The following is a 21,885-nucleotide window of genomic DNA, read 5'->3' on the forward strand; positions in this document are numbered from 1 at the left end:
TCATACAGACCCTTCAGTCCAACTCATCCATACTGACCAGATTTCCTAAACTGAACTCGTCACATTTGCTTACATTTGGTCCATATCCCTCTAAGCCTTTCTTACTCATGTATCTGTCCAAATATCTTTAAATATTGTAATTATACCCACCTTTACCACTATGAGGCAATCCTGATGAAGGGCTTATGCCCGAAACGTCGATTCTCCTGCTCCTCGAATGCTGCCAAGCCTGCTGTGCTTTTCCAGAATCACACTTTTCGCCATTTTCTCTGGCAGCTCATTCCATACACATACCACCCTCCATGTGAAGAAGTTGCCCCTGAGTTCCCTTTTTAATCTTCCATCTCTCACTTTAAATATATGCCCTCTAACTTTGGACTTCCTTAACCTTGAAAAAAGACATTGGTTATTCACTTTATCTGTACTCCTCATGATTTTATAAACCTCTATAAGGTCACCTCTCAGCCTCTGATGCTCCAGGGAAAGACATCCCAACCTATTCACTCTCCTTATAACTCCAGACTCAGCAACATGATTGTAAAGTTTTTCTGGACTCTTTCCATTTTAACAACATCCTTCCCATACCACGGCGACTAGAATTGTACACAATATTCTAAATGTGACTTCAATAATGTCTTGTACAGCCGCAACACGATGTCCTAACTCCTGTACTCAATGCTCTGACCAATAAAGGCAAGCAAGCCAAACACTTTCTTCAGTATCCTGCCTACTTACAACCCCATTTTCAAGGAACTATGCCCCTGAACCTCTATGTCCCTCTGTTCAACAACACTCCCCAGGGCCCTACCATCAACTGTGTAAGTCCTGGCCTGGTTTGCCTTACAAAATGCAAAACCCAGTATTTATCTAAATTAAACTCCATCTGCCACTTCTCAGTCCATTGGCCCACCTGATCAAGATCTCATTGTACCTTAAGATAACCTTCTTTACTGTTGCCTATACGACCAATTTTGGTGTCAGCCACAAGTCCAAGTAACAACCTTCCACCATTCCACCATCATGCTCTGTTTCCCACCATTAAGCCAATTCAAATAGTCCTTTTCAACATTTGTTGGAAATTTGTGATTTTCTCACACAGTAAGATTCTGATTGCAATCTATGGGATAGTTGCTTAATAAACCCAAGAATTTTCAGAGATAAATAAAATCATGGACTACTATCAAGGAAATATTTCTGTTTCTGTGGGGCTTGCTTGCTCACATTATTAAAGCTATGAAAGCAATGTTTCCTAGCTTGTTTTCTTATACACAGCTTTCCCTTTGCCAGGGAGCAGTCAAGCCACTGTCTCACTGTAAGCAGGGTGAAGATAGGAACTGAGGAACTAATAGATCAGTGCATCTGCTATGGCCTACTGGTGAGATGGGACAAGTAATAAATATTCTTAGGCCGTTCTGTGAATACCACTACTCTAATGGTAATGGCTATTGAATCGCTCATTGAAACCTCAAGGAGATTTACATTTGTTTTAGAATCCATGGAGAATGGAAACAGGCCTTCAGACAAACAGGTCCACACCATCCCTCCAAAGAGTATCCCATCCAAATATATTCCCCCACCGTATTGCTCTTCGTTTACCCCTGACTAATGCACCTAACCTAAACATCCTTGAATACTATGGACAATTTATAACGGCCAATTCACCTAACCTGCACATCTTTGGACTGTGGGAGGAAACTGGAGCATCCGGATGAAATCCATGCAGACATGGGGAGAATGTGCAAACTCCACACAGACAGTCCCCCGAGGTTGGAATTGAGTCCGGGTCCCTGGCGCTGTGTGGCAGCAGTGTTAAGCACTGAGCCACCGTGCTGCCCCAGAGTTGCAGAAATACTAATCCCGAAGGACAGTAAATTTTGTGTGTACATCAAGTTTTGCTTGCATCTGATTCTTTTGAAAAGCAGAGAACTGGCTGCAGTACTAACTAATTATTTAGTGTTTGAGAAACCACTGGGGAAACATGCACTCGCTCTTTCCTGCCAGCAGCTATTGCCGTGGAACATTTACTTTCTAACTGCTTTCCTGCACTAAACTATTAACAATACAGAGAGTGTCAAGATGATTTATAGTGCAAAGAACAAATAAGCTTCATTCCAGGTGATAATCAAATTAAATTCTGCAAAATCTTTGTTTCATCATTGCTTAAAGATTTAAATATGGTAGCTCAGTGTTTGGTCTACTGACTTAATATTTCTTGTAGGTTTTGCTTAAACAATAAAGTAAATGAGATACAAACTGACTCATTTACAGTGACTAAAATTACAACTATGATTAGTGATTTTAAAATACACTACCAGTAAAACATAAGGTTGAAATTAAAATTATCTGATTAAAACTACTGCCTGCTATTTTCCAGTCATAATGTAGATTCAACAGTGAGATTGGGAAAATCTAGACCATTTTCCATCTCTGAGGAGCTTCCATGCGATGAAGGCAAGCTTCAATGACAAAATTCATAGTGATCTCCAGTGTACAACCTCAGCCTTCAGCAGAATGAAAAAAGATTATTTGACAGTCAGGATCTCAAACCTGGGACTAAGGTCAAGGTTTATCAGGCAGTGATGATCCCTATGTTCCTGCATGCTTTGGAGACTTGGACAACTTATAGCAAGGATGAGAAGGAACTGTGAGAAGATTGTGCAAATCCAGCAAGAAGAAATGGCAAGAACAGCATGATGTCCCAAGCCAATTTGTCGAGAATTAAGGTACTAATCTCTTAAAATCAGCTCTACTGGTCTGGACATGCAGTTTTATGCTTAAGACCAGACTCCAGAATTAAACATCCTTCTCAGTCTTAACAGGAGAGCCTCAGGAGAACATCAGATACTCTTTCGGGATCTGCTCAAAAACATCCCTGAACCCTAGCTTGCAACTGACCAGAATAGAGAGGGCTCATTCAGGTATACAGCAAGCATATTGACTTGTTAGGAAAGTACAAAGATGAAGTTGATGTGTTGGAGCATACAACCCTCCAAACTACCCAACCTTTAAAGCTTGATCTGCCTTGCATGTGGTAGAGTCTGCCAATTGCAGATTGGACTTGTAAACCTGTTCGGAATTTACCAAGTGGAAGCAGAGCTTCCTTGGTCCTGAATGACCGCCCAAGAAGAAGACTTCTTAAATATTGGAGGGTTCTAACTGAAATTACAGTTCAGGCATTTGGGCTGTTGATCTCCACTTTAATTGATTCAGATGAAACTCTTCCTGATATTAACAGTTTTATTAGTTCTAGAAGCAATATATCCCACACTATATTGTTTCATAACAATACTGTAAAATATATGATAAAAGCAACAAAAACAAACACAATGGTAAAGGTAGGCATCAAAATCCTAGGAGAGCTGAAAAGAGGCTTGGCAAGGGAAAAAGGCCCTGGAGAAGTTAAAGAAAGGGTTCAAATATATTGGACCCTGGAAAGAAAGAAACTGGAAAGAAGGAATAAAATCAGGGTGGAGAAGTAGAAAGACCAGTGAAAGAACACAAGAAGCTTGTAGAAGGTTTCTTTACAGAAATAGTGTCTGCTCCATGATTCTAGCAGGGCAAACATTCATTTTATACAGGCTGTGAATTGTATCATTAAATTTAGACACTTGGGGACAATTTTCCTGATATAAAGATATTTTTCTTTAAGAAAATGTTTTTCAGCGGGATTAGTAGCTCTGAAAAAGCTTAGAGAAAGGGACTACTCTCATGTTTCTGTTATCATTTGTCCAAAATTGTGAACAAGCAGGTGCCCACAAGATCAAAATATTTTCATGTGCAGTTGTTCATGGATTGAAGAGAGTTGTTAGATGAGGAATCCATATACTTTTAAACAGTATTCAAATCATGAATGGAGCTGGGTTTTAAAGAAAGATATTGAGAGAAAATGTTGCTCTTGATATGGGGAAGTAATCTTAGAGATGGTTTAAGCAATGGACAAGATGCAGAATTTCCACTCGAAATCAGGGGAAGCAGGTCATTTTGGTTTATTTGTTTCAGGATTAATTTATTTCAAACAAAGGATAAAAAAAAATGATTGCGACAAGCAAAAACTCTATGAGACGAAAATGAGGACTGCAGATGCTGGAGATCAGTCCTGATGAAGGGCTTTTGCCCGAAACATCGATTTTCCTGCTCCTCGGATATTGCCTGACCTGATGTGCTTTTCCGGCACCACTCTAATCAAAACCTCTGTGAGGTTAACTTCATGCACACATAAACTATCCATGTAAAGAGGCCTTATACAGTGCCATAAAATATGATATATATCATTTAATATACATAATATGTCATTGAATATACATATCATTACATTTGATTGTACACTGTTTTATTTTATTATGTATCATATTTTGCAACCAAAACAGAAATATTTTTTCTCTATTATAGAACTTTATCATCACAAGCTGAGATATTGTCTGAGCACCACAGAGTTTTTTTTTCATTCACAGGATGTGGGCACTGATGACTGGGCCAGTATTTATTACACATTCCTAATTGCCCAGACAGTAGTGAAGAGTCAACCACATTTTGGCTTCTACACCTCTCAAAGTGATAATGTTGACACAGATATTGTGTTTTGGATTGGATATGGTCACTGATTCATTGATGTACTAAGTGCTGAGGCTGTATCAAAAGGTGTAGGTTATGTGTGCTGATGTTGTATTCAAAGATTAGCTCATCAGCTTTTGATGGCATTTTCCCCATCAAAAGTTCCCCTCATCATTAGGCATTCATTCACCTAAATCTGTTGGCACTTTCTGGAGGAACCCAGGTTTCTTAACTACTGCTATGAAATGTCACTGAGCTTGCCACTTTCTCATACCATTGCATATATAGCTTTAATACATGGCTTGGCCTCACATGAAGACTTAATTATGCAGTATTGATAATGTGATTAATGAAAGCTGCACTACAATGGGTACAAAAATGATTCTACAATTCTTACAGGATAGATGATATCCTGTAATTCAAGTGAAGAATATCGGTTGTGTTACTGCCTTAAGGCCCAGTTTTCATTGAATGCTCACACTGCTGGATCACAAATGTAACTCATTCTTGTGCTGTGACTTGTACATGAAAAGTTGTAAGTGAGTGATTTTCTCCTTGTAATAGATATGAAATATTGCATCTCTCCCCAGGCCAGCAAAAAAGCTATCCTGGGTCACTGGCTGAGAGCTTTCCAAGCCAATGGAATAAATAAATACAAAGAACATACTGAAATGCTTCATCAACAGTTCATATGTTTTTTTGGGGGGGTATCTTGCCAAAGAATTTTGTGCAAGGTTGAAAATAAAGCATTCTAGCTTGAGAATAGCAATCGCTGCAGCCACCAGAGGATTTTTGAGAATTATATTTAGATTTACAGCCAGATGCTGGGTAAGGTTCCCCAATTTGTTATGGCTCCAGATGGGGTATCCCAGACTATTACATTCCCCAGTGAGGAGAGATGAACTGGCTTCCTTTCTTTATTTGTCCATCACCTCAAATAGTCAAAACAAGGTGAATTGAAAATGTGGACCCAAATGAACTTACATTTTAAACAGAGCCAATTTAACCAGTTTTCTCCTGACTTAACAAAGACCGAGTTTATTAATTACCAAGCGTGAGAAGAATTAGTAATGCAATGCACATAAACACTGATTAAAAATAAGAGAAAAGAACAAAGGACTGCAGGTGCTAGAAATATCAAACAAAAACAGAAATTGCTGGAGAAACTCAACGGCCTGGCTTCTGTGGAGAGAAAACGGAATTAACATTTTTAGTCCAGTGACCTTACTTCAGAATCCAGTTCTTCAATTCTTAAGGAGGGTCCCTGGACTCAAAACATTAACTCTGCTTTCTCTCCACAGATGCTGCCAGATCTGCTGAGCTACTCCAGCAATTTCTGTTTTTGTTTAACAATTAAGAAATGTCTTCAAAAAAAGGTTAAAGAAAACAGACACACAGATCAGTCTATGAACTATTTGTGGAGAAAATTGAATGGTGCAACCCATTGCAGTGTGAATGTTACTGGCGGTGTTGATGTTGGGAGATAAACAGTTGGCTTCACAATCCTTAGTTTTGCAGATTGGTTGAAGTTCTGTAGTTTTGATGCCTTTGCCTGTAATTCAATTTCACCATTCAGAATGAGTGAGAGGTCCTTTGCTGCACTGTTTCTGTTACAACTGATTTTCAGCAGTTGGAGTTGGAGAGAGTTTTAACCTGCAACACAGTAGTAACTAAGAGATAGTTCTTCAACTGTGACCTGCACAGCAGACTAATGCTCAATCTTAAGTTGGCAGACACGAGAACTTTCAGATTCACTAGCCCACTCCAATAGAGATGAAACAGGCTTTTTAAACATTGTCTTTGTGCATTCCTGGAGGGGAAGTCTGACATATCAAAAAGATCTTGTGACACAGTTGTAATGCTTCTATCTCTGAGCTAGAAAATCTGGGTTCATGTCTTGCATGCCCTAGAGCTGTGTAATAACATGGTGGAACAGGTTGTTTTTTAAAAAGTGAAGTTAAAAAATTGCACAAAAGTGGATACATGACACCAGTATGCTTAAAACTTTGGAACAGAGGGCAGTTATTAGAAGTGACTGAGAAGGATTCTGGGAGAAGTCGGCTTGCTCATTATAGCTGAGAAGGGAATCACGGAGAACCCGATCCTGAACAGGAGGAAGAGCATTCGATAAAAGTTTTTCCTTCCTCCCAACAGGAGGTTTTCCTTCTTACCAGCAACATATAACAGGGAGGCAAGCTTTAGCAGGACCAGCCATTTTGGAGAACGGTTGTGAGGTTAAAGTGCTACTGAGGTCAAAGTGTGGGCTTTGGTTAGCATTGGGCTTCACTGAAGAGGGTGAGCAGTATTAAGGTATGGCAAGCTAAGGTCTTTCCTTTTCTTTTAATTGAATAATTACTAGATGGGGAGCAATGGCAGTCATTGCAGTGGTCTGCTCTTCCTGTGAGATGTGAAAGATGTGAGAGACATCAAATATTCCTGACAGTTATATCTGCAGGAAGTGTGTCCACCTGCAACTCCTCTCAGACAGTATGGATCGGTTGGATGAGCTTGGTCCTGAGGTGAAAGTGTTAAACTAGAGAAGGCTAATTGCAACTGTCTTAGCCAAGAATTGAAGAAATTAGAATGGGGCCAGCTATTTGAGGGTAATTCCATAGTTAACATGTTGCAATCTTTTAAAGGCCAGTTGATCAGAGCTCAGCATGTTTCATTGAGGAGGAAAGATAAAGATGTCACAATTTGGGAACACTGTTTGACAAGCGATATTGAAAGTTTAATCAAAAAGGAAAAGAGAGCATATGTTAGGTTTATGAAACTGAAATCAGACAAGGCACCTCAAGAATATAAAAGAAGCAGGAAGAAACTTAAACAAGGAAGTAGGGGCCAGGAAATGTACTTGACATGTAGGATCAAGGAGAAACCCAAGGTATTTTATACTTGTATTAGGAGCAAGAGGATAACCAAGGAACGGGTAGATCTTCAAGGATAAAGTAGAGAATTTATATGTGGAGCCAGAGGAAGTGAATGAGGTTCTTAATGAGTACTTTACATTGATATTCACCAAAAAGGACACAGATTATGGTAAGATTAAGGAGGGCTGTATTGATATTCCAGGGCATATGATATTAAAAAGGTGGAAGTGTTGGTGTCTTGACAAATGCTGATGGGATCCATCTCAGGACACTTGAAGCAGGCAAGGGAGGAGATTGCTGCGGCCTTGACAGAGATCTTTGTATCCTCTTGAGCCACAAGCAATGTCCCAGAAGACTAGAGAACAGCTAATGTTATTCCTTTGTTTAAGAAGGGCAACAGGAATAACCTAGGAAAGTATAGGCTAAAGACCATTACATCAGTAGTCAGAAAATTATTGGAGAAGATTCTTAGGATTTACTCATATTTCTTAAAGAATGTACTTAATCATAGAGTCATCGAGTCATACAGCATTGAGGGATCTTGGGTGTAAGTCCACTGCTTCCAGAAAGTGGCAACACAAGTGGATAATGTGATAAGGAAAGCGTACAGCATGCTTGCCTTCTTCCATCAGAGTATTAAATACAAAAGTTGGCAAGCCATGTTGCAGCTTTATATGATTTTAGTTGGGCCACATTTGAAGTGTTGTGTGCCATTCTGGTTGCCATACTAATAGGAAGGATTTAGAGGCTTTGGAGAGGGTGCAATGGAAGTTTACCTGGATTGCAATGTATGAGCAATAAGGAGAGGTTGGGCAAACTTGGATTGTTTTTGCCCAAGCATTAAAGGCTGAGGGGCGACTTGATATAAATATATACAATTATGAGGGGGCACGGATTTAAAGGTTAGTAGGTGTCTTTTTCCCAGTGTAGAAATGTCAAATACTAAGGGGCATAGGTTTTATTTGAAAGGGAGAAAATCTAAAGACGTAGAGGCATGTTTTTTCAACAGAGGGTGATAGGATGGTAGGCGCCTGGAACATGCTGCCAGGGGAGGTGACAGAAGCAGAGATGATAGGAACATGTCATTTAGACAGACATATGAACAGGCAAGAAATAGAAGGATATGGATCACATGCGGGTAGATGGGATTAGTTTGGTGGTGTAGTGGTGCAGACTTTGGCCTGGACCAGAAGGCCTGTGTTCACACCCCACCTGCTCCAGAGTTATGTACTAACATCGCTTAACAGGTTGATTAGAAAAAATAGGATTAGTTTAGAATGGCCTCATGGTCAGCACAGACATGTTGGGCTGAAGGAGCTATTCCTGCTCTGCAAGTGGTGGTGTTCAGCCATGAAGGAAATGTTAGTCAGCCCCTTTGTTACCTCTTCCTGTTAAGTCTCTCCCTGTTTGAAGTTTCCCTGACAATTTACATGTGTGACATTCTATTGGCTTTATACAGGACATTGGATGATAGTCACTGAATTTAAATCCACAGTTCTTCAGAAGCAACCCTTCTTTTAAAAACAACACATTTTTGAAGTAAAAATAAAATATGCCTATAAATTCTTTAAGGTTCTAATCCATTGACATACCAAAGGCCAAACATCTAACTAAATTCTAAGTGAATATATATCATTGCGTCTTATTTGCAAATCATATCCTTGGTGCAATACTACAGTATTTGAAGAGTTAATGCCATTCTGGAAGCGATTTTAACAATATGTGCCATTCCTTTTATGTATGGAAAAGAAATGATTCCTCAGTATTCAGGGAACTGAAGGTATTCAATAGAGCAAAATGCCTACTTTGACAAATTGCATTTACTGGGTGTAAAATGTGCTTCCTGCTTTTGGAAAGATTGCTTGACATTATGCTGTTAAATGGAAGAATGTGACCATTGTTTAGGAGGTTCATACAGAATCACCTAATCGGGCAATATTGTTGGAGGATTCGTATTATAGAAATGTAGAAAAATTATTTATAAATAATGTTTGAATGGAAATAAATTTAACATCCCCTGTTGCACATTAACACCCCAGGCTTAAGGAGATGGCAACAAAAATAGGAATATTTTCTAACCATCTGTTTTTTTTAAAACTTGGAAATGATTGAGAGAAGAGAAATAGCTTAGCGTCTGAAGCCGTCATCAGAAATTTGCACAGGATAGCTAAGTCCCTGGAGCTTAGAACAGTGATCACATGCTGAGTTTTCACATTCTCACCAGCGTATTTTAATGCAGAGAATAGGCTCACTCAGGGACTCACACTGTCATCTCTATTAGGGAAGCAATGATTTAACTAAACCTGCATTAGGCGTCTTTTCCCACAGGCTTTCATCTTTCTGAAAATCAGTATTCTAGTTGCACCAGTGACCTCTTTTTTTTAATTAGCACAGCTTTGCTACTCATGACTGGAGGCTGAAAAATACAATGAAGTTTTTTTTAAAAAATCTGGTTTCATTTAAAGTTACATTGCAGAGTGTGGAGGTATAAAATTTTCTCTTGTCTGTTTTCTTTTGGTACATATTAAGTACGCATTGTGATAAAAATTGAAATATTCACGGGAAAAGTTGCCATTAAGATGAATGGAAATATATCTTTGACAGCCTTTGGAGGCATTGCATCCAGTTATGAAAGATTTGTCTATCCTGGAACTCTCCAGAATAGCAGAAGCCCAGGCTAGTGAAGGATTTTCTTTGTTTTATGTACTGCTCTGCACTGGATTTCAGTTCAGACACCTAAGTCAAACAAGCAGGTCTTCAACATCCTTTTATTCCAAACTTTAATTTTTGGATGACTTTGCAATTGCAATTGTTACAATAAGAGAGGAGAGGAATAGAAATAATGGAAGATACATTTTACAAAATGAGAGCACAACCATTTCTATATTGATTACTAAGGTGTTAAAATACATTTCCCAAATTTCAGTTAGCTGTGGATTTTTCATGGCAACAAACAATGTGCTGTGAGTTGTTGTCAGCGTATATATCACTGCCAATCAGTCACAAACTGTATTGGTAACAAACACAGACAGCTTGCATGGTGTACGTAGAATTATGAATACTACTCTCTATATCTGTAGAATAGAGGGGTTTTAATTCTGCAAGCAAATTCTGAGAAGCATTTTGCACAACAGCAGATGCTTTTTAAAAAATGTTCCAGCGGTCTAAATAACATTAGACTCTCCCCTACTTTGCTACCGAACTCCAGATAGTTCCAATTAACTGAAAATCTATACAATATAAATGGCACTCAATTTCCTGTATTCAAGCATTTAAATTTTCAGATACCTGGTATAGACAGACTGTGTCAAATGTTGTCCTTCTTGTAACTACTCATTGATTTTGTGAACTGGCCAGGTATGCCTTCTGCAGTTTGTTTTACATTCCAGAACATATTCAATCTTTATAAGCGTACCAAGATTAAGTAGTGCAGTATTGCACATCCCACAAAAATAATAATGCTTTGTCAGCCATACGTTTTTCATAATATTTGAGAATAAAATGAACCATAAAATAACATTAATGAAATATACATTTTTGTGTGATTGATAACTCTTGCCAATTCTAAATGAATGTTACCACCAAACTAATAGCTTCCACTGAGATTTGTCAACACGACAATTAGGCAACATCATTATTTCCAAATTGAAGAACATTTACAATTCTTCCAGTTGAATTTAGCTTGGGTGTCTTGTTTAGATTCCCTACAGTATGGAAACAGGTCCTTCGGCCCAACCAGTCCACATCGACCCACCGAAGAGCAACCCACCCAGACCCATTTCCCTCTGACTAATGCACCTAACACTATGGGCAATTTAGCATGGCAAATTCACCTGGCCTGCACATCATTGGACTGTGGGAGCAAACCGGAGCACCTGACAGAAACCCACGCAGACATGGAGAGAATGTATAAACTCCACGCGGACAGTCGCCCAAGGTTGGAATCAAAACCTGGGACCCTGGTGCTGTGAGGCAGCTGTGCTAACCACTGAGCCACCGTGCCGCCCCAAGAGTAACCCACCCTGAACCATTTCCCTATGACTAAGGCACCTAACACTATGGGCAATTTAGCATGGCCAATTCACCTTTTAGTTGTTTTAGTTGTTTTCATGTCTGTATCAATGCAGTGTTGCAAAATTTACAAAACGAGTGTTGCACAAAGCTTGCATGAAGCAGAAGTTTCGAAAAGTCAACTTTCTATGACAATCAATGATGCAAGAATGGACTGAAACTTGAGAAAGGATTAGGCATCCAACATTCTGTACAGAAGGATAATGAATGGCCAAAATGTATGTTTTGAGAGGTAGTTGCGCTGCAGTAAAACAAGAAAACTGAGGCAGCTAGGGAAGTGGGTGAATATGGTTTGTTTTGATAGGAAAGTTTGGATGAATGCAGTGTAAGTTACAGAAGAAGAGTATTGAATGGAAAATGCAGAAAAATGTTGAGAAGAGTATAACAGCTGAGAAGACCAACTAGTGCAAGAATAAGAAAGTTCAGGGGCTGCTGTGGAAGAAATCTGTCAATCAATATAAAGGTTAGATTAGGGCTAAAGGCTAAGGAAATAGGTAAAGAGGATTGATATAGAAGAATTAGAGCCATTCTCTCTGTGGCTCCCTTGTAAAGTCCATGCCCAACCCCTCTCCCACCCACTAACTCACCCTCTCCTCCTGGTACTTTCCCCTGCCACTGCAGGAGTTGCAAAACCTGCGCCCACACCACCCCCCTCCCCTCCATCCAAGATCCCAAAGGAGCCTTCCACATCCATCAAAATTTTACCTGCACTTCCACACATGACATTTACTGTATCCGTTGTGCCCAATGCAGTCTCCTCTACTTTTGGGAGACAGGCCACCTACTCACAGAGTGCTTCAGAGAACATCTCCGGAACACCCGCATCAACCAACCCCACCACCCCATGGCTGAACACTTCAACTCCCCTCCCATTCTGCCAAGGACATGTAGGTCCTGGGCCTCCTCCATTACCATTCCTTAACCACCTGATGCCTGGAGGAAGAACATCTCATCTTCCGCCTCGGGACCCTCCAACCTCACATCAATGTGGACTTTACCAGTTTCCTAATTTCCTCTCCCCCCACCTTATCCCAGTTCTAACCTTCCAACTCAGCACCACCCTCATGACCTGTCCTACCTGTCCATCTTCCTTCCCACCTATCACTCCACCCTTACCCTTACCTCCATCTACCTATCGCACTCTCAGTTACCTTCTCCCCAGCCCCAGCCCCCTCCCATTTATCTCACCAAACCCTCGGCTCACGGCCTCATTCCGATGAAGGGCTTTTGCCCGAAACGTCGATTCTCCTGATCCTCGGATGCTGCCTGACCTGCTGTGCTTTTCCAGCACCACACTCTCGACTCTAATCTCCAGCATCTTCAGTTCACACTTTTGCATAGAAGAATTGGAGCCACTTATAGGTGTTCTTATCTATATAAAATAAAGGAATAAAAGATTTGCTTGTTAAGTATTTTGCAGAAAAAGTGCATGTAGCGCCATCAGAGAGCCCATGGAAATGTGAAAGAGTCACAACTGGGGATATGTAATAACAACTTCAGAACAGGATGTATTTATTGTAGAAAAGCACCATAACATTTTTCAAAGAGATATAAGTTGTCAAAAATAAATCCTATACATGGCCATACTAACAGGGGTTAGGAAAGGTGAACCAAAATCTTATAATCCTGGCTGCCCATTATCGGAAAGCTATTGCAGCCACAAAAAGGTCACATCAAGTACTCACTTGAATGTTACCAAGAATGAGAAGTCATTACTCAAAACAGACAGGATCTGAACTGTCCTACCTGTCCATCCTCCTTCCTATCGATCCGCTCCACCCTCCACTCCGACCTATCACCATCACCCTCCCACCTCCATCTACCTATCGCATTCCCAGCTACCTTTCCCCCAGCCCTACCCTCCTTCCATTTATCTCTCAGCTCCCTTGGGCGCCCCCCACTCCCACCCCCACATTCCTGATGAAGAACTTATGCTCGAAATATTGACTGCCTGCTCCTCGAATACTGCATGACTGGCTGTGTTTTTGCAAAACCATACTTTTTCTCTCTGATCTCCAGCATCTACAGTCCACACTTACTCTTTGCCAATCCAGAGAAAGTCATCAAGGTATAAAGAAGCTAAATAACAACAAATAATATCCAACTGTTTAACTTTTATTTCCAAAATATTCTTTACTCATAAAAAATCTTGTATATGTATGTATAAAGGTTACAAATCATATCTGTAACGTCTTGTAGAGAAACAAACATTGCAATTTTGACATTTCTGTGAGCATCTTTCCTGTTGCATAAAAAAAGGCATTTCCTACTTATGCAGGAAACTATTTATGTTCATTTTGAGACACCAAGAGGGTCTGATAACTGTATGGAACCTTGTTATACTTTGGCAGGAAGATCATCTGTTAATAAACCTAAACTCATAAAAAAATGAAGAGAGAATTACTTTCATGCAGGAAGTTATTGGAACATGCAATGCTTAGGTGCAAGTGACTGATAAGGTCATGTTTATAACATTATACAGAAGGAAAACTGGACAAATATTTAGAAATCAAGAAGATAAAATAGGATTAATTGAGGAACAGGGATGGAAGTTTATAGTTCCATTTGAAGAGTCAGGAGCAGTGGGGTTCATTATGCGGATTAAGTGCTGAGTTTATATCATTTGTTTTGTCCTAAAAAAAGTAGTGAAGTGGAGTGAGGGAAGTCACAACAAAATTGAACTGTATTTGTGATGGTTCTCTCTGGCACTTGAACTCCATTAGCAGTATTTCAACTTGAGTCCTGGATTGCTGTAACTAAAGGCTGAATTTTAACTTTGCTACCCACTTGACAGTGCATCAGGATCAAAGAAGTTTCAGCAACACTTTGCCAGTGCTTTTTTGACTTTATCACTGACTTTCAGGTTTCTTGACCAAATGGAGGTAATGAATCGGATGATGGCCTGCAGCAGTCTGTTTATACTGATGTATTTACAGGTACTTTTGCAAGGATTGGATTTGATGTGTGAAACAAGTCTTCAGGCAGAACCAGAGTGTTGTGCATTGCACTGAGTAAGACTATCCCATGCTCAGGTAGGCCTTAATAAACAAACTTAATTTATATTTCCCTAAGGGAGAGGGCTGTAGATGAGATAAGTCAACAAAATGTTTAGATCTTGCAATATATTACTCTTCCTTCCTAATTAAAAATGCAACTTATACATTTAAATGAAAATGGCACATGTACATAAGTTCTCAGAATACAATATGACTAAACTATTCTTAGTAGTACCTATAAATCTAACAGCTTTGCAAAATCGTTTTCACTGTGAGACAAAGTATTTTTGACATGCATTTTTAAAAAATTCATTCATGGGAAATGGACGTTGCAGGATGGTTGACATTTATTGTCGTCTTGAGTTGCTATTGAGAAGGTCGTGAGAAGCTGCTTTCTTGAACTACTACAGTCTATGTTGTGTAGGTTGACCTACAATGCACCTAAGGAGAGAATTCCACGATTTTGACCCAATGACGGAGAAGGATTTGTGTTATATTTCCAAGTCAGGTTGCTGAGTGGCTGGGAGGGAAACCTGCAGGTGGTGGTGTTCCAATGTATCTGTTGACCTTATCCTTCCAGACGGAAGTGCTCACAGGTGCTGTGTCGGGATTGTTGGTGAATTTCTGCAGTGCATCTTGTAGATAGTATATACTGCTGATAGCTAGATTGTCTCTTATTGGAGATGGTAATTGCCTGACATCTGTGTGGGGCAAATGGTACTTGCCACTTGTCAGCCCAAGCCTGTCCAGGCCATGTTGCTTTTGAATATGGACTGCTTCAGTATCAAGAGGTGTGAATGGTGCTGAACATTGTGCAATCATTGGTGAACATCCCCACTTCTGACCTTATGCTAGAGGGAAACTCATTGATGAAGTAGCTGAGGATGGTTGGGTCTGGGACACTACCATGAGGAAGTCCTGCAGAGATATTCTGGAGCTGAGATGACTGATATCCAACAGTCATGATCATCTTCCTGTTTGCCAGGTATGACTCCAACCAGCGGAGACTTTGCTTCCTGATACCCTTTGATTCCAGTTTTGCTCAGGCTCTTTGATGCCACACTCAGTCAAATGCAGCCTTGATGTCAAGGGCAGTTTCTCTTACCTCACCTCTGGAATTCAGCTCTTGAACCAAGGCTGTAATGAGGTCAGGAGCTGAGTGGCCCTAGTGAAACACAAGCTGGGCGTCACTGAGAAAATTATTGCTGAGCAGGTGCTACTGGATAGCACTATTGATGACACCTTCCATCATTTTACTGCTAATCGAGAGTAGACTGATGGGGCAGTAATTAGCTGGGTTGGATTTGTCCTGCCTTTTGGGTACAGGACACAAGTGGGCAATTTTCCATATTGTTGGGTACATGCCACATGCCAATGTTCTAACTGTACTGGAACAACTTGGTTAGGGGAGTGGCAAGTTCTGGACCACAAGTCTTCAGTACTATTGCTGGAATGTTGTCAGGGCCCATAACCTTTGCAATGTCCAGTGTCGCCAACCATTTCTTGATGCCAGGTGGTGTGAATCAAATTGGAGGAAGCCGAGTTGGATAATCCACTTGACACTTCCAGCTAAAATTGCTGTGAACGTGTTAACCTTAGCTTTTGCACTGATGTGCTGTGCTCTTCCATCATTAAGGATGGGAATATCTGTGGGTCTTCCTCCTCCAGTGAGTTGCTTAATTGTCCACAACCATTCATGACTGGATGTGGCACGGCTGTAGAGTTTAAATCTGATTCATTCATTGCGGGATCACTTGAGCTTGTCCATCACTTGTTGCTGAAGCTGTGTAAAAACTGTTTGGCAGCTTCACCAGGTTGACACCTCATTTTTAGGTATGCTTGGTGCTGCTCTTCGCATGCCCTCCTGCACTCTCCATTGAACCAGGGTTGATTCTCTGGCTTGATGGTAATGGTTGAGTGGGGGATATAACAGGTTGCAGATTATACTGGAGTACAATTCTGCAGCTGTTGATGGTCAACAGCGCCTCATGAATGCTCAATCTTGAGATTTTAGATCTGTTTGAAGTCAGAGTAATTCACATGTAAAAAAGATTTTCCAAAACAAAAATATAATTGTTTAACAAGAAGTAACAAATGACTTTCTTCTTGTTCCATACAACATAATTTCAATTAACCTGCAGGTTGTTCTGATATACTGCTAGTTATGTCAAAGCGAACTGGCTATAATGCGATTGCCAAATTGTGAGCGGTGTTTGGATAATGCAAACTTTCCATTGAATGGGTATAGCAATCTTCTACAGCGTGATTTTCCATAGCGCGAGGTAACAGAGGAATGCAGCTGTCACATTATACCAGAATGCCCTGTATCAGGCGCCTTTCTCTCTCTATCCAGACATCTCCATTGTTTTCTATAAGCTTGATTCTGCCATTACAGCAACTCTGACTGTGTCAAATCGGAGTTTGATCTTGGCTGTGTGTCCGACATACTGGTTGAGACCAATGGCATTGATTGATCTGTCTGAATTGAAGCCCCTGCCTCACTTTGCTAGGACAGTAACTTCTGTAACACCAGGAAAATTTCAGTTTCCTTGTGATTTTCACCTTTATTTTATGACTTTTGCTTTGGGCTGTAAAATTAATTTGGATTGTAGGAGGTTTTTCATTCTTTCCATTTGTCATACATTCTTTTTCAAGCAAATGATCTACGTGACCCTGATTGAGGATCTCTCCAATCTTCACTGGAAATATGAATGCAACTCATCTCTTTACAATTACATATTGATGTGACAGGTCTTGCAGAGTGCACAGAGGTCAGTGAAGGTCAATGCATGACATGCATTGCTCAAAGTGATTGGGAATGGAGCAGCAATTTGTGACAAGTGTAGCTCAGTATGATCTGTGCAAAGGGATAGTGTGAGACACATACAGCTTATGTGAACAGATTATTTCTTTTTTTTATATAAGATTAGTCATTTTCGGACTCACATTGTGATTGACAGTGTAAGAGCAGAATACTGATCTAATACAGAATATAGACAATCATTTGAAAAGTTATATCTGTAGTACTATGTCCTTGGTAGGTGGCCAGCAAGAAAATTGTCTCCACTTTAGAAAGCAACTACTGGCATTTTTATCGCTCTCATCAGAAGACGGTTTGACCAGGCATGTTACTCTCCCTCTTCAGTAAGTATGAACAAAATGACTACTGCTACCATTTTATTTTTGGCAGAAAGTTGTTAGAATATTGATTTACAGTTTGAGTGAGCTAATTTCAAAGAGATTTTTCCTTTATTTTGGTCTTTGAGACAGGGCAAAAGTTCACCATGATCCTGCAGAACTGTGAGATTTTCTTCAAGTGACCTTGAAGTTAAGTATCTGTTCAATATGTTTCACAATGTTACAGGAACAAGCTTTAAGCTTTAGTTTCACACTCGCCAGCAAGCAATAGATTTTAATATAAATTGGAGACAGACATCTGTACAATGTAACACTTCAGGATGGTCTCTCAAGGTTATTTTTTGTGTATAAAGATACTAGTTCTCTCTTTTCCTCTCTAATACCCTCTCAGTTTTGGGCTTATCAAGACAAAGTATACAATGTTGGGGAAATAGATTAAAAAATCTTGTACTTAATCATCCTATCAAGTGTTTTCTGGGAAGATATATCAGAGTTCAGAACTGTGGTAAATTCAGTTCACAATGTTGCAATGACTTTCCTGATATAACAGCAGAATCTTGGGAAAAGTTAATGGTAAAAGTGATGTGTAATTATCTGATTACACTCCTGATTCCTTTCACCCAGTGCTGGGTATAGAGCTGTAATGTGCCTTAATAACAATTCCAGGAGAATTTCCCATTTACATGCCAATGTGATGTTATCATTTTTTACACATACGATTTCTCTAAATGAAATTTCTTAGTTAAGGCTAATTAATCCATGTAACGTAAACGACTCTAAAGAATTCAATTTCTTTTGGCACAGACGTTTTCCTAAATATACATTTTTTTTACAAACACTTTTTCCTATGGATTTCATATTTCAATTCCCAGTCAATATTTCCAGCTTCCATTTATATACCTATACTCAGTGAACGCATCAACTGTTTTACAGTGCTGTCCAATCATTTGCTTTATGAGGTTGCCAGAACTTTCTCTAGCTTAAGCAATCATTTTAAAGCATCACCAGAAATCTTTTTAACTTTGCCCCCCTCTCTGTACTCTAACACAGTTTCTCATTCAGGTTGAACCCAATAAATCTTTGTGCCTTGGTGAATCTTTCTGGTCTACTATCCAGCATGCTTCCTTTACTCTTGAAACATTGACTGCACCCCTGTCTCATTCCAGTGGTCTAAATTCCTCACTAGTGTCTTAGCATCACTTCCAAGTCTAACATATCAGTGAGTCAGAAGTAGAAAGATTCATGGGATTCAAGGAGGTAGTGATTGATTTTTGGAAAAGATAGGGACCAGACCAGACTCCCTCAAATATATATGAAGAAGATAGCCTAGACCCTAACTTTTTCTTATTTTAAAGGCAAATGACTAGTGTTTTGTTCCAGATGCAATTTGATGGGTCAAACTACCGGATTTATGGCAAAACACACTTTATTCATCCACTATAGCTAAAATACACCAAAAGAAAGACAAAAGAAAATAATTGGTTTCACTGTAATTCTTTCAAAATGTTTACAAAATAACAGATACAGTAACTATTACTACTTAACCATTCCAATATAGTAACATCCCATAAACACACCCTTGACGAAAGGCAAATTCAGAAACCACATTATTTCACATGCAATACCTGCCTCTGGAAGAGAACCCCCAGCTTTCAGCTATTGCTAAGAGAGGGACAAATAAAACCTTCAATTTCTTCAAAACCCCAACAGTAATTGCTGAAAGCTAAAACTAAAAGTTCTGGTTCTGTGGGAGCTTGACAACACCCATTCAGGCTGCTTCTATTGTTCCAACTTTAAAAAAAACCTCACAAGCTGTTTACACTGAGTTTTAAATAAATAGCTTGACATTGCTGCCTTAAAACCTCACTTCAAAAAAGAAAAGAACAAAATACACCTCTTAAAGCCATAGTATCCATAACCACAATACTAAATTGAGTGTCTTTCTACCCTCATGAGTGATAAATGAGGTTACATGGCACAATTTTGAAGAGCAAGAAGATAAAGGTCTACAAACATTTGAGAGGCACAGATGGTGTGGATAATCAAAGGCTTTCTGCCAGTGTGGAAATGTCAACTACAAAAGGGCACAGGTTGAAGTTGAGGAGGTGCCGGGGGTGGGGGGGTGGAGGGATTGATGTTTAGGGGAGAAGTGCGGGGAAAATGTTTCACACAGAAGGTCATGGGTGCAGGCAAACACTGCCAGTGGAGGTGGTGGAAGCACACATTAGCAATGTTTAAGGCATATCTTGATAGACACATGAACGGAAGGCAAAAAAGACAGATAGAAACTGCATTTGGGCAGTAAGTAGTGGATCTAAATGAGGATTAGGAATTAGAACAGGTTTCGTGGGCCAAAAGGCCTGTTCCTGTGCTGTAATGTATTGTATTATGACGATTCCACAAAAAATCCTTAACAGTAGAAGAAAGTTCTGAAGAAGAATCCATGAAAAGGAAACTGTAGGAAAATAGCAAATGAAAATATTGCAAAACTGCACCGAAGAGCAGCAAGTATAACTTAAATGAAATATGCCTTTAAGAGAACAACAGCCACACAGCTCCAGAAAAATAAAATACTGTACAGATTGAATACTGGACAAAGAACTGAATTGGAACTTCAAGGAAGCTAATTTGAAAGATAAAACAAATCAGACAAGAGGAACAATCTTGAGGCGAGAAAGTCTTTTGCTAAAAGTTTGGAACTTTATTTTAAATCTGAGAAGGTTGTCACTGCTATTTTGAAAATGGGAGAAGCATATCTTCCATTTTATTCTAAGTGAAGCACAAATTAAGGCTGGTAATCCTGCACTATTTTAAGACTGAGTACATCCAGAAAATCTCAAGAGCTCTACTGTAACAATATTGCTACCTTTATAAAGACTCAAAAGCTTTATTGCAATAGTATTGCTACATCAAAGAGGTTTAAGTCTTTAAGTGATTTATAAATGTAGCAATTTTGTTTACAGAAAAATGAGTTTTAAAGGCAACAGAAGGAAAAAAAAATAGATTTCTGTTGGCTCAATAGCTAGTGAGATAAGATCAAAGACATTTTGTTACAATATCTGTAAGATTCCTTGGTTTAAACTGGGACACAGTAGATCTCCTAACAGAATCTAAAATGTTCAAAGAGAACTATGAATGTGACCAGTGCAGAAATATGAACATTTAAGATGTGCTTAAGAATTGAAAATAAAGGTCTACATAGACTTAAAATACATCAGAATTAATAGCGGAAGACATAAAAGATCTTTAAAGGACACGGACAACATTAGAATACCAATTCAGAGCCGAATGAAATTTCTGAATTTATTGATTGAAATTTATATCACTTAGACAGATATCTACAGAATCTATCAACCACCTAGTGTGCTTATGTAGAGAATATGTCTCATTATGTGATGGGGAACTCAGAAGCAGAATTGTTAAGTAAGTGATCGCATCAATTTTCAAGAAAGCCTACCTGAAATATTTGCTTGAAAAATTGAAGATTTATGACATTGAAAAGTTGAAGGATGAATACAAGTATCAATTGATGTTCACAAATCAATAAAGCTTGCAGGTTCTAAGTAGGAAATCACTTATTCAAACAATCACTGGAACTTTCAAACATAACACACATATTTCTTAATGCACCAAGGAATTGCTCAAATTTCATTTGATTTTACAAGGTATGTGGCAGAAAAAGACCAATGATAGAGGCAGTGCGCTACAGAACAGTCTGATGTAGTTACAAAGGGTCATACACTGACACAAACAAACTGTTCACAAGGAATGTTTTCGAGTTACAATGTAGACCATCTGGTATCCCCACCAGACGCATGATTAAACCATAATCTGACCATATAAAATGAGACTATGAGTCATGAACCTGTTTCACACTGTCAGTCTTATGGAAAACAGAAATACCATTGAACAATCCAAAGAGTTTGAAAAAATTCCACTTTGTTTCTGCAATAACCTGATGACTCCTCGTTATAAGCTAATATCAACACAGGGGCAAAGCATCATTATTCCTGCAAGTGCTAAATTGTGTGTACATAGAAGTCTTCAAATACAAAACTTTCAGCAGGAAATTGCTTACCAATTTCAAGCACAGAATCAACACCACTGAAATGCTTTACATATCACAGATGTTTGATATTATGGACATTACTGGACTAGCAACCACAAAGCATACTAGCATGTTGAAACCTCACACAACTCTCAATCTAATGAATTACAGAGATATCAGATCCACAACAGAACCACAGCAGATCATTCAA

Source organism: Chiloscyllium plagiosum, unplaced genomic scaffold (genome assembly GCF_037043375.1).
Source record: "Chiloscyllium plagiosum isolate Xiang-an unplaced genomic scaffold, Cpla_swu_hap1 HiC_scaffold_25, whole genome shotgun sequence".
NCBI classification, from domain to species: Eukaryota; Metazoa; Chordata; class Chondrichthyes; order Orectolobiformes; family Hemiscylliidae; genus Chiloscyllium; species Chiloscyllium plagiosum.